The sequence below is a fragment of the Setaria italica genome, chromosome I (genome assembly GCF_000263155.2).
Source record: "Setaria italica strain Yugu1 chromosome I, Setaria_italica_v2.0, whole genome shotgun sequence".
NCBI classification, from domain to species: Eukaryota; Viridiplantae; Streptophyta; class Magnoliopsida; order Poales; family Poaceae; genus Setaria; species Setaria italica.
The window spans coordinates 23,151,701-23,165,458 of NC_028450.1; positions in this window are offsets into that span (position 1 = coordinate 23,151,701).

Genomic DNA, 13,758 nt, shown 5'->3' on the forward strand with positions numbered 1-13,758 from the left:
CATGGCACCGCTCCATGGCCGCCGATCAAGGACCATGATGGAGGTCCATGGCCGCCGCTCGATGAGGATTGTAGAGATCGACTGCCGCCGACCGACGAGGATGGTGGCGGTCCCTTCCTACCTCTTCGGGCTCCACGCATGAGGACGGTGGTGCCCCAGCGAGTGGTGGTGCTTCCACGCCCCTGACCATGGCCACCTCTGCTTTACTTGCAGTTGGTGCGATGTCAGAGAGGCACTTGATCGAGGATTTCTATTTTTTCCACCAACTCCAAATCATCAGAGGATGATTTGGCCATTGCTCTAGGAGACAACAAATCGCTCAGCTCCAAATCCATCAGCCCTGTAGCTTTCTCCTCTTCATCAAAGGATGTGACATACGCCATCACTCTCGGCGATAATGGCCCCATGGGGAGAGGAAGAGGCACGCTACGAGACTAGGTTTTGTTTATGGTTGCAAGAATGAAGAAGTAGCTTACTCGACAAGCAAAGAGAACGGGGTAATAATATAAACTAACATTGCCTGTATTGATAACTGGCCCCCACAAAGTAACGTAAATCCATAAAGCGGTTCTCCAATCTTTCCATGAGTGCCACATTAATTTCTCCACGAGTGCCACATTAATCTCTCCATGCAAATTATATCTTCATCTTTAGAGGTGTGGGTTCATTAGTGATAGAAATACATAATTTCATTCCACATATTCAAATACATAATTTCATTTAAAATACATACAAGCCATTGCATTTAAAGAAGCGATACATTGTACTGAGATAAAATGTACCCATGAATACAATAGTTAAATAGTAGTTATATAGGAAACATTAGTTAAACAAGATGATCCGGTGAACATGAACAGACAGATGCAGTTGTTACTCAGGAAGGTCCTTTCTGCAAAACATCAATACACCGGAACTTTGGCAACCACTTCCACTCCCTCATCATTACTCTATCTTGGAATTGCAATCTCTTCCTCGTCCATAACTTCCCCCTTCTCTATCTATTACGAGTCCTCCATTGTTCTCCATCTACCTTCTTCTTTGGCTGCCCAATCAATCTCTCCTCAAACATGGATCCTTCCTGGGCAATTCTTATGCCAGATCTTGTTGTGAGCATTGCCAATAAGATTAGTGATGCTTGAAATTTATTAGGTTCAAAGAGTCTGTAAGAGTTGGAACTACTCTCGTTCAGGTAAGGCACACCCATTTGATCCCTGAATTCTGAAATCTGAACATATCGGTGAATCTGGAGCAGTGACATTTGCATCTATCATGGATTACCAGCTTTTTGAGGTCTCATTTCCACCATTAGCTGGGAAAAGACATAGGCTGGTTGGTTGCGGTGGATCTGGATACCTTGTTGCCGTAGATGACAGAGATGAGAGTACCACATTCTTTTTGAATCCTTTATCCCATCGGGAGCACATTATCCTTCCTCGACTTACAACATATTTGAACCTTTCATGCCAGCACGAAAGCATCCACATTCATTACCGTTTACTATAGAAATGGCACTCGCACGATTTTCACTGTACAGGCAACGCTCATACACTGAGATAGCGTATTCACTTTTTATGTGCCACCATCATATTTGCATATGATGCTGGGGGCACGCTACGGAATCACCGTACCCCTGCGCCAACTGTTGCAGGAATTAAAAAGTGTTGGGAGTCAGTATAAGATAACCAATAGTTAATTAGCCATCTAAAACAACCTAAAATCCCCTAGGGCTTCTCGTACTAATTTTCATCCTTAATGAACTTACGCATTTTTCAAACACTTTTCTTGCAAGTTTTATTGAAAAAGGTGTTTAGGGCTTATTGCTTTCTCTGGTATATGCTTAACCGGCTCTGATACCAGCTGCGGCAGAACAACCCAAGTTAACTCAGTTAAAGTGTACTCAACGTTGCCTTAAATGTGAATAGACACTTTAATCAAGTTAAAATGGTAGCCTGTCAGGTTTCACCCGATAAACCACTTGTCTCGGATCGAAACAAAGCATACTTACACGAAGGTGAGTCTAGAGATTACAACAATCCATATAGATTAATACAGGTCCCAACTTCAATTATTACAACACAAGAGTTCAAAAAGTATAAAGGTAGAGTTTTCAGAGTTCAAGTAGTGGAAATTAAACCGGAAGTCTAGCGTCGATACATCAATGCCATGGTGAAGCCTGCCATGACATCAATTACCGCGATCCTCGCCGACCGAGGATGGATTCCACTTGACCATCCAACCCGGAGGGAGTTGGGTCCAAATTGGCTACCACATCATCAATGTCATTACCTGAAAACATAGCCACAAGCTAAGGCTGAGTATATTAATACTCAACATGACATACCCGTTGGGTGGTAACTACTCCACCAACTTCTAGACATGCAAGGCTTTTTGGCTGAGGGGTTTGTTTTGCCAAAAGCATCTAAGGTAGGTTCTTACTTTCAAGTTTTAGCAGCAAGTTTTAGTTGATTAACCATTCTAGGTAAGCACCAATTCTAAGAAAGCATGGTAGAACAAGAAATTTAATTCAAGTATCAATATTAATCATCATCCTTTGTTCCACTTCTTACTCAGTGCAATATAGTGATCAAGTAGTCTCGAACTGTGAGAGGCAGACGATTCGAATCGAGTTTCTTAACCTTGCAAGGTGAACCTGACCCCACTATAGATGCGTACCACGACGTGTCCACACATGTCAGCCGTCCTCGTCCATTCCCAAGCACGTGTTAGGGCCACTTCCCTTGGATACAATGCCCCACAGTCCCGGACAAAGCCGTACCGTGACTTCACTTGTACCCACATGGTGGACTAGGGGAACCAGGTTCCAGAGAGAGTGGGACGGGCTACCCACATCCCGGTTCAATCAGGTACTAGGCTTTCCCATCCCGTACTAGGTATGAGATTAGTACTTTCAAACACTTGACCACAATCATCGACACAGTTCGACCTTAGCATGTTAGACACTAGACAGACGGGCATTCCACCAATTCCAAACATAAAGCCCAGCCCCGCCCGTCATCCTTATGGTTCTAGCATAAGTAAGCAAGCAACTCCTATAACTCGCGAGTGACAGGAAATGACTCGACTTTTACTAAGTTCCTATTTAGCATTTCATCTACTAATCCTATCATGCTAGTATTCAAGCATAGGTAATAGGGAGCATGCAACTAAGGTTTCAATACAACTCCTCTGAATTTAATGCACAAACATAAGTAACATAACTATTGCATAATTTGGAAACCATGATTATGCTCGGGGGCTTGCCTTCCTGAACTAGGTTAGTTTGCAGGTCGTTGGAAGCTTGGCTAGGGTCTTGCTTGGCCTCGATTTGATGCAGCTCCGCAGAATGTTCCTCTTTAGCTACCGGCAGTAGCTCGTACGTCCCGTCAGCAAGGTTCGCTTCTACACGAGATGCGTAAATCAAGATTTCATGCTTTCATATGTAGGATACAATTCATGAATTATTGCAGAAGTGTAACATGCGTTGTGGCCATATTCACCTCGATAAGAACTTAAACTTTTATTTTCTTCATGAAGTAAAGTGTGTTGCGATTTAAAACTTTGGGTTGACTTTGATGGTGATTATGTATACATATAAAGGTTTAAACACATAAACTTCATAAAAGAAAGGTGGGGGTCATTTTGGGGTTGCTTAACATTCATTTGGAAAGTTATCCTCTTTCTGAATTTTTAAACAACTCAATTTAACAATTAGCATATTTTAAGTGTATTAGCTCACATGCATTTATTCAAGCAAGATGAAACATGTATCAAATAGGGACCAGTATTTTTCCCAATTAAACAATTGTATCAGGAACCCAACAAAGGTGATCTTGCATTTTTATCTATTTTTCTTCATGATTTATAAGGAATTTATTGGCTTAAACACAAAATAAAATCCTAAGGGAAATACACAATAGTAAGATGTCCAACAATATTTTTTAGTGAAACTACTCTTCATCAGGAGCCTAACAAAGTTGGATTCATATTTTTAGCATTTTTCTAAATTTTCCTATGCATTTCCAAAGTTTCAACCAATTTAAAACAAATCAAAATAGAAAAAGAAAACCATTTCTCAAAGAGCCCCTTGGAACTATTAAACTTTCATAGAAGGGTCCTGCAGTTTTATGGTTTAGACCTTTGGAAGATTTGGGGGCTCTCAAATAGGCCCTCGGTTCGGCTGGCGGCTCGCCGGTGAAATTTCGGAGAGTGGCGGTGCTAAGGGGGTGAGGGGAGGGCACAGCCATGGTCGGGACCTCACCGGAATTGTTTGCGCTGTGGAGGTCACGAGCTGGGGAGGCTCAACGCTAGCGGTCGATGGCGAGGGTGAAGCAGCGGCGGAGGCAGTTCTGCTCCAGCGCCGGCTCAAGGAGCTTGAGCGGTGCACCTGAGGTCCACCGGAGGGGCTAGGAGGCAGTGGCGATGCTTGGGAGGGTGAGCCAGACGGTGGGGTATGGTGGTGGAGCGAGGCAGCGCTTTCACGGGGAGACTGGCAGCGATGAAGCGCTGGCGAGAGGTGCTGGTGCCCTTTTATAGGGGCAGAGGGGTGCGAGGAAATGATAAGGGTGCTTGGATGAGCTAGGCGGCGATTGGGGAGCACAAGCGAGGCCGGTGACTGGCGGTGCAGGGGGCGGGCAGCGGTTGGTCATGGCAGAGTTGCGCGCCTGGGCAAGCGGTGGCCATTGATGGGGGAAGATCGTGGCGGGATGCTGCCCCATTGCCTCACGTGCAGAAAGGCCCAGCGTCAGGCTTGTGCGGTCGCATCTGCAATGGCGAGTGCCGGAGCGGCAGAGCCCAGTGGAGCACGGCAATGTGGCGGTGACCTCGGGCGCGGGCAGGAGCGCGCGCATGGGTGCCGTGTAGCGGTTGGCTGGGGACGATGTGGCGGCAGGGATAAGGATAGCGCTGGCGTCAGATTGGGTAGCGCGGGGAAGCCATTGCGTTTCATCAGCGACAAACATTGGCGGTGGCGTGGCACCGGTCAACCTGCACCGCGTGGCGTTGTGCGCGGTGATCACGTGCTGGCACATGGGGGGCGACGCGGTGGCACGCGAAGGCAGGGAGTTTGAGGCAGATTTTCTCCAAATTTTGAATTTGAACTTTGAAATTTCCAAAAACAAAACTTGTTAACCAAACCGTAGACTACAACTTCTACAAAGGTTGATGGGTCAAAAACTGGACGGTTTGGAAGATAGAAAGGTTTAATTTGGCTTGTTTTCATGTTTGGTTTCTTGTCTGGCCCTATTTGATTTCAATTTGCCCTTTTTAGTGCTTTTATGAATTTAAAAAGCATTTGAATGTGCAAGTGGCAAACAATTAGAAGTTAAGTGTGATTTGGGTTCTTAATACCTTAATTACCCTTTTTGCAAGCTTAATTGAAACTAGGGATGTTATAGTCTGGTATGTCTCTGTCGCTCATCCGCAGGCCAATGGCTAGGTTGAGTGCGCCAATGGATTAGTACTGGAAGCTCTCAAGAAAAAGCTGCATGTTATCAAAAACATGAAAGGAGGCAAGTGGTTCAAAGAACTACCTAATGTCCTCTAGGGGCTCCGTACCCAGCCATGCAAGCCTAAAGGGAAATCGCCCTACTTTCTTATCTACGGAGCAGAAGCTGTCTTACCTGCTAATGTCATGTGGAAATCTTCTACAGTTGAGCAGTAGAAGGAAGGTGCAGCAGAAGAAACAAGGCGTCTAGACTTAGACAACCTCGAAGAAGCTCGCTGTGTAGCACTCGTCCCGTTTGCAAGGTACCTTGAAGGAATCCGCCATTACCATGATTGGAATCAAAGAACATTCATTCAATATAGGCAATATGGTCCTCAAGTGTAGCAAAACACCAAGGGGCTCCACATGCTAAACTCATCATGGGAGGGACCATTCATCATCTCCAAGGTCATTGGACCTGGGTCGCATAGGCTCAAAAATCTCTCTGGTGATAACATCGACAACTCGTGGAACATCGAGCAACTCTGTCAATTTTATCCCTAATTTAGATTTGCATATTCATGGAAATCGGCCATCGGCCCTAGTTGTAGAATTACAACTCAACAAAACAGTCATATTCTCATCGTAATTCGACTACTTCTCGCGGCTTGCAGAAGTAAGTTCGCAGTAATCCTAATGAGCTATTCAGTTCCCTGCGCAAAGTCGCACAAATAGTAGATTGTAATAGCAAGTCTGCACAACTCCAATGAGCTATTCAACTCTCTGGGCAAAAGTTGCCAAAATACGGCTTGTAATAACAAGTTTGCAAAATTTTAGAGTTATTCAACTCATTGGACAAAATTGTCCAATCACGCCTTGCAAAGCAAGTTTGCAGTAAACTTCATGAGTTAGTTAACTCATTGGACACATTTGTCCCTCGACGGCTTACAAAAAAGAAGCCATCATTATCTTTGAAGTTAATTAACTACCTGAAAGACTATCCACCAGACAAGTCTGTCTAGTCACGGCTTGTGATAACAAGTCTGCAGTTCCAGGCTTTTCGGAGCATAACATCAATACAACTCTGAGAGGTTGTAAACATAAGCTCTAGTCATTGAAACCCTGAAGAGACCTATGTTAAAGAAGTCAATGGCCTAAGCAGCTTGAGTACTCATGCACCGCAATAAAGGAACACATAAAAAGTACTCACAACTAGCTCCTAATGAGGCTCATCAAAGAATCCTTGTGCGCAGCCACTCATATCTACTGTACAAGCAAATATCAGGGAAGATTGTGAGATGCACTAAAAATAACAAGTCGAAAGCAACAAAGATTGCAACAAGATTTAGAAATATTTACATTACAAAGCATTCATATCATGTTTACAATACAGAAATAATGTTTGCTTTGATACAGAACTACTCAAGGAACAGATGATTGGCTACTTCTTTAGCAATTGGGGCCATCTCCTTTATATACTGTTGAAGGGCTTCATCGGTGTAGTCACCCACCACTCCCTCAGCAACGGGTGCCAAATTGGCTTTCAGGTAGAATGACTTCACGAAGCTCAACACTTGTTGGGAGATCGACTTGGCCATCTTCTGGATGTAGCTGGATAGTTTGTTTGGCACATCCTTGAGTATTTCTGCCAGAGGACGCGGCTCCACACCTTCAACTGGAGACTCTATCATGTCCGCAATGGGCTGGGCAGCTTCACAGATTTGCTTCAGAGCAAAGGAAGCATTCTCCGCCTCTCCCTCATGGCTCTTTAAAGTCTCCATAGCTTGAACAAGGTTAGCCTTACCATCCTCGCGTATCTTTTTCTCCTTCTCAAGGTGATGCTCTAGCTTCTCGACGTGAAGTACAAGCTTATCATGCTGGTCGGTCACACGGTAATAAGAATTCCTCCAATCCATGACCCATGCCTCGAGATCCTTCTTGGCCTTTTCAAAGCTATACATGGATATACAATAAGGGTCAAAGACTACACAGCAGAATCAACAGACACAAAATTGCAAGAATAGATTATTACCTTTAACCTTCTGGCTCAAGGACCTTTTTCACCCAACAAGGTGATCCTTTTGTTCCGTGACCTCCTGAATGCGATTGCGGTACTCGGCAACTGTCCCATCAAACTTCATAAGTAACCACGAGGAGTACTCTTTCTCTTTGGCAAGCTCCACCTCCAGTGTCTCTGCGTGAAGTAGTGTATCACCATATCCTTCAAGTATCTGTGACTTGCGGCGGGAGCGCTCAATGATGTCCTACAGCACAAAAAGGAGTACTCAATTCATGAGCACAAATTTACTAATTATCTCCAACAAGACAAGGGAAGGAGGATATACCTGCATATAGTTGCCCAGGCAATGATGCGACTCCATCATCAGCGACACCATCTCAGGGTTTAGTAATGGGTAGTAGATCAATTGGATGTCCTCTAGATGGATATTCTTATCGGCTCCAGATTTTGCATGGAATTGTCCTTGTGGCACTAGGGCATGACTACTCAATGGCTCAGCTGTTGCAGTTTCAATCACTATGGCTTCCAGAGTTGATGTTGTTTGAATCTCTACAACAAGTTGATTTTGAGTTACAATTAGTATTCGGAAGGAGCATAAATATTACTTTGAAGACCTCCTCAGCCGTAGGGTGGGTTCACCAAATAGTCGTAGTGGCTTGACAGTTGAAGATGGTGCTTTCGACCCGGCCTACACATCTGCAATGGGATCTTGGCCAGCCTTGAGCTTCGCCTCCGCTGCTTGAGTTGTGTCTATGCCAGTAGGGTTCACCACCTGGGGATCAACCTTAATGGCATCCTGAGGCTCTGGATCATCCTCAATTTTGATCAACCCATCGGTGATCGGTGACTTGTTTTGAGTGGCCATAGCAGCTGCCTTCTCCACTTTAGTCGCCTTGTCGAGTACCTGCAAACCACCTGAATGATCTTAGTTAGACACGCTAGTGACATTGGAGACACCTTTTGGAAGTATATGATACTCAGAACCTTGTCCTTCCTCATAGGTAATTACCTCGGGGGCCACATTATCCGTAGCAATGGATTTCTTCACGACCCGTTTTGCAGGAATGATCCGTTTCTTCTTCGTAGGCGGAGGGATCGCGGCTTCGAGCTCATTTGTAGCCAAGCGTTTCTTCGCTACAAAGGAAGACCAAGCCTTCGCAGATGGTCGGGCCTCGACTTCATATTTCTCCACAACATCAGAACTAGTGCCACTGGAGGACTCGACTAATTCTTCCTCTTGGTCATCACCTATCATGCCTTCCTGTGTAAACACACGAGGAGTGGCTTCATAGAATTTTTTGGATCTAAGAGGAGGAGGAGCAGAGAAGTACAAAGCAACATCTTCCTACAAAATGAGACAAGTTAGTTGACAAGTAGATTCAAAATAAGTACTCAGGGGCTAAGGCCACATGTACTTACAGGCTTCGGTGGGTGTGAGGCGCTAAATTCCCGCACAATAGTTGGGATCCCACTCATGTTATTTAACATTCGCTTGAGCCTAGCCATGATTTCATCCGTGCTGATTTCATTAGGAGAGAATTTAGAAGGATCATTAAGGCCGGTGTACTCGTAGCCTAAATGACAGCGCTGCTGCAGAGGCTTAATCTGTCGCTTCATAAAGCTGAATGCAACACCAAGACCGGTCAAACCTTATTCCTTCAGCTCTGCTATTCACTTCACCATCTCGGGTACTTAGGCAATTGCCATGCTTTGGCTCATCAAGCCAGCGGTTGTTCCATGACAGGCGATGCCCTGTCAGTTTGGGTAGTTTCAGATCATGGTTGCTAATGTAGCACTACTTCTCCTTCCACATGGCATTAGAGTCTATCAACTCATAATCTAGATACTGTCTACTCATTGTCTCCCGCATCTGGATCCCTGCACCACCAACTACAAGGGTACGATCTTTTGAACGTTGAGGCTTCACATGGAAAAATTTCTAGAACAACTCAAAGTGAGGCCTGATCCCCAGAAAGGCTTTGCACAAATTAGCAAAGATTGTAATATAGAGGATCCCATTGGGGTTCAAATGCACCAGCTCTAATTTATATTAGTATAGTAAACCCCGAAAGAAATCCGAAGAGGGCAATGCAAGGCCTCGCTTGATGAAGTAGGCAAAAATTACCATCTTATCAGGGTAGGACTATTTATTCCGAATCAGACGGGGAAATGCAATTCCTAACCTTCTAGTTAATTGGTGGCTACGAGTGCCTCGATATCCTCCTCCTTCAGAATTGACAGTTTTCATTCACAGACGGGATTTGGCAGCGCAGTCTGATCGGTCTTCTCGTACTTGGACACCGGCAACTGCGGCTCTTTCTTCTTGTCAGACCTTTTCTTCTTCTCGCCCTCACCCTCTGTGGATGCAACAACCTTCCTTCCCATCTTGCATGTCACGAGCGTTTTTAGTCGAATACACTTGGGGGCATCTTGGTGGAGAGACGGTGGTGCAAGTGTTCGAAGATCGAACAATGGCGGCGGCGCTAGGGCTACATTGTGGAAATTGGAACTGGCAAAGGTAAAACAGAAGGGATAACTTCCTCCGTTATTTATCGCAATGGTGCCATAACAACGACACAAATGAAGAGATTTTGAATCACAAGATCCCCACAAATCAGGAAACCTGATTGGCAGTTACCTTCATTTTTGGGAGGAGATAAGATTTCCTTCAATAGACAGTCACGTTGACAAAATGTTGCCTCTTTTACCCACCAAACTAGTCAGCTAAAGGCTCGAAGGCTTTGTGCCACGTGTCCATTGACAAAAAAAAATTTCTCCGGATTTTAAGGGTACAGTGATGCAAATTATAGATTTACCCTCATCCTAATTCTTTTATTCAACCTAAGGCTCGGGGGCTACTCCATATCGATTGTGACTTTGATCGCACTTCCATATGAAAGTCAAGGTTGAAATATACAAGACTACAGTTAAATGAGGCTTGAGCATATTCTAGCCGCATGGTAGTCTTTGGGTACCTTTGAAGATTCAACCAGATGAAGTACTCAAAGAGCACCAAAACTAGTCGATGAAGTCTACAAAAGTACTCAGAACTGCTGTATTTGACTAAAAACTACTCGGGGGCTTCTCGTACATACATCTATGGGCCTACCAAAAGGTTTCTCGTACATACATCTATGGGCCTACCAAAAGGTTTGGACAGTCCTAAATATGAGGTTGGACACCGAGACGCATTTGACATGGAGACTATAGTGCAAGATGACATAGTCTACACGGAAAGATAGGAACTAGTCAAAGATTAAAAAAGTATTCGTAGTAATAAGAGTAGAATTCCTCTAGTCGCATCTGACTAGTATTCTTGTAGCCAACTGACCTGTAACCCTGCCTCCGAAAATATAAGGTGAGGCAGTCCAAAGCAATTCAACCAACAAATACATAGGACGTAGGGTATTACGCAATCTAGCGGCCGAACATGTCTAAATCGTGTGTCTGTATTTACCTTCGAGTTCCTGATCTCGACAAGTTCCACTAACCAAAATACTACCTCGGGCACCCCCTCGGTAGGATGCCGGGTTTAAACACCGACAGGCCGATCAGCCTGACCCATTCTTCGGCTCGGTCGGCCTCTTGTTTTTTCAGCATGACGTCCACGACATCTCTAGGGCTTTTCCATCGTCCATTGACCTAGAGCCGCCGCCTATTGGAGACTATAAATACCCCCTCATAGATATGAAGAAGACGAGAGTTAGAGAAGAGAGATAACACCTCGAAACCACCATCCACCGCCACCACAAGAAGGAAAAATGGAGAGAAGATCGGATCTACAGCAAGCCATGCAAAGCAGAGCACCAGAGGAGGGAGAAACCTCCCAAGCCGATCGGTTTGGAGGTGCCCAGGCCGATCAGCCTGGGGCTTTCCTGCCCCCGTTCATCGTTGTCTTCGGTCCAGTTGATCTACAGGGCGTCCTTTACCTAGAATTATGTCGACATGTTTAAGATCATGGGGTAAAGTAACTATTTGTCCTTGGTGTTGTATAGAGATCTTGATTTGTAATCGCCGAACCTCTTGTTTAAGATCTATTTGTTATCATTCATATCTTGATGATGCTTTTTCAGTATCCTCGTGTAGCGACAACGTGTGAGAGGGGAAGTGTTGGGCATGGTTCACATCTTCTCACGATAATATTTTGATCGAGTCCTTTCATGCTTGGCGATTTGTATCTACAGGTGATCCTAGATCCCTAGGGACAAGTGTTTTAACTAAGGTGATTTGAAAAATTTTAAAATTCAAGATTTCAAAATTATAGAGCTTAGAATAACCTTTTGCACTATTAAACGATCTCTAATGAAAATGTTATCAACTACAAAGTTTAAAATCTCATCGACCTTTACAATTTTGATATAAAACTTGTATTCATCCGAGATCATATGCAAAAGTTTGTATTCAAAAAATACAGTATTTAAACTTAATCCTTTCTAATCCTAAACATCAAATGAAAAATTTGTATGTTTGTGACCACTAAATGATCTAAAATGAAAAACTCATCAACTATAAAATTTTAGATCTTGTTAAGAACTACCACTTTGATATAGAGCTTTTTTACATCCGAGATCATTTGAAAAATCTTAAAATTCAAGATTTCAAAATTAGAGAGCTTAGAATGACCTTTTGAATTATTAAATGATCTCGAATGTAAAAGTCAGCAACTACAAAGTTTTAGATCTAATCTAACCGTACAATTTTGATATAAAGTTTGTATTCATCCGAGATCGTATGCAAAAGTTTGTATTAAAAAAATAAAACATTTAAACTTAATCCTTCCGATCCTTAATATCAAATATATCAAATAAAAAACTTGTATGTTTCTGACTAAATGATCTCAAATGAAAAACTTGTCAACTAAAAAATTTTAGATCTCATTAAGCATTACCACTTTGATATAGAGATTGTTTACATCTAAGGTCATTTGAAAAAATTTAAAATTCAAGATTTCAAAATTAGGGAACTTATAATGATATTTTGAAGTATTAAATAGTCTCAACTGAAAAAAATTTCAACTAAAAACTTTTAGGTCTCATCAAGTTATACAATTTGGATATAAAGTTTATCTTATTTCGAGATCATATGAAAAAGTTATGAATTTATTTTTGGGCCATTTCTAGGGGCAGGTGATGGGTGACCTGCCCCTATAAATAGTCATTTTCTAGGGGCACCCGCTCCTGGAAATAACCCCCATGTCCAAGGGTGGGTTGCCCCGTAGCCAGCTCCTACAAATGCTTCTCAGGAGAGGCCAATAAATGCTACAGTAACTTCCTCATTTTGTAGGTGCGGGTGACCTTTTCACCGCTCTAGAAAAAGAAATGAGGTGCTCCTACAAATTGAAGTAGTGTGGTTGGTGCATGAGGATATCCTTTCTTCAACAAAATTAACATCAGCAAATTTGGGCACCAATGATATGCATGGTTTGGGTGGTCCTCGTCCGATCCCTTTTGCAACTGTGGCGTTTTTTTCGCACTGCATTTTATCGCAGGTTCTTCTGTTGTGCCTTCCTTTCTAACTAAACTAAGAGGGGACGCCACTAAAATGATTTTGTGTACAAGCAAAACTCTCTGGTAGTGAGATACAAGCGTAATTGAGTTATTACGGACCACTTGCTGATTGCATTATTGAAATTTGAAAGGATACCTTTGCTATAATGTCACGCACATGAGCTGGCCATTGTTCATGACAGTGGTGTTGCTTTGTTGTTCTATCTGTGTAGAAATTTCTTTCTGCTTCTAAATGTGACTACAAGCTAGTTCGGAGGAGACAAGATATAAGAGGGGAAGAGCTTGTTACCGTTCGTTTGAGGTATATCGATGGGAACATATGAAAGAATGAACGGCAGCCTTCTTCGATGACAACGAATTAAGAACCAGTCTAAACTAAATCGTGTATTAGGCCAGGCAGCTAGCCTGCACTGTGATGGCGCGCTACAACCAATCCACTTTGAAAATGTTGGCCACTGGATTGTTAATTAAATCCCCAAGATGTTCAGTGAATCGTTTTTTCGCATTGGAACCATGCATCTGTGTACGCTCGCCGGATGGAATTATGGACGCTGACACCAGGAAAAACCTAACTGTTAACCTCAAATTGCACTGATCAGTTCGTTGGAGAAATTGTTCATTTTGTCATAATCTTCTATAGGAGCTGTCAGTATTCATGCTGGCCAGCTAATTATTGTCAACCATTTTGATACAGTCTGCTGCTCGGCCATGTCTTCTTCAAGAACGAGTGGAACGCGCACACCGGCCAGATAAAAGTTAATCTACATGCAAAGCCTTTCACTTCCTTACATACTTATAAAATACCAACT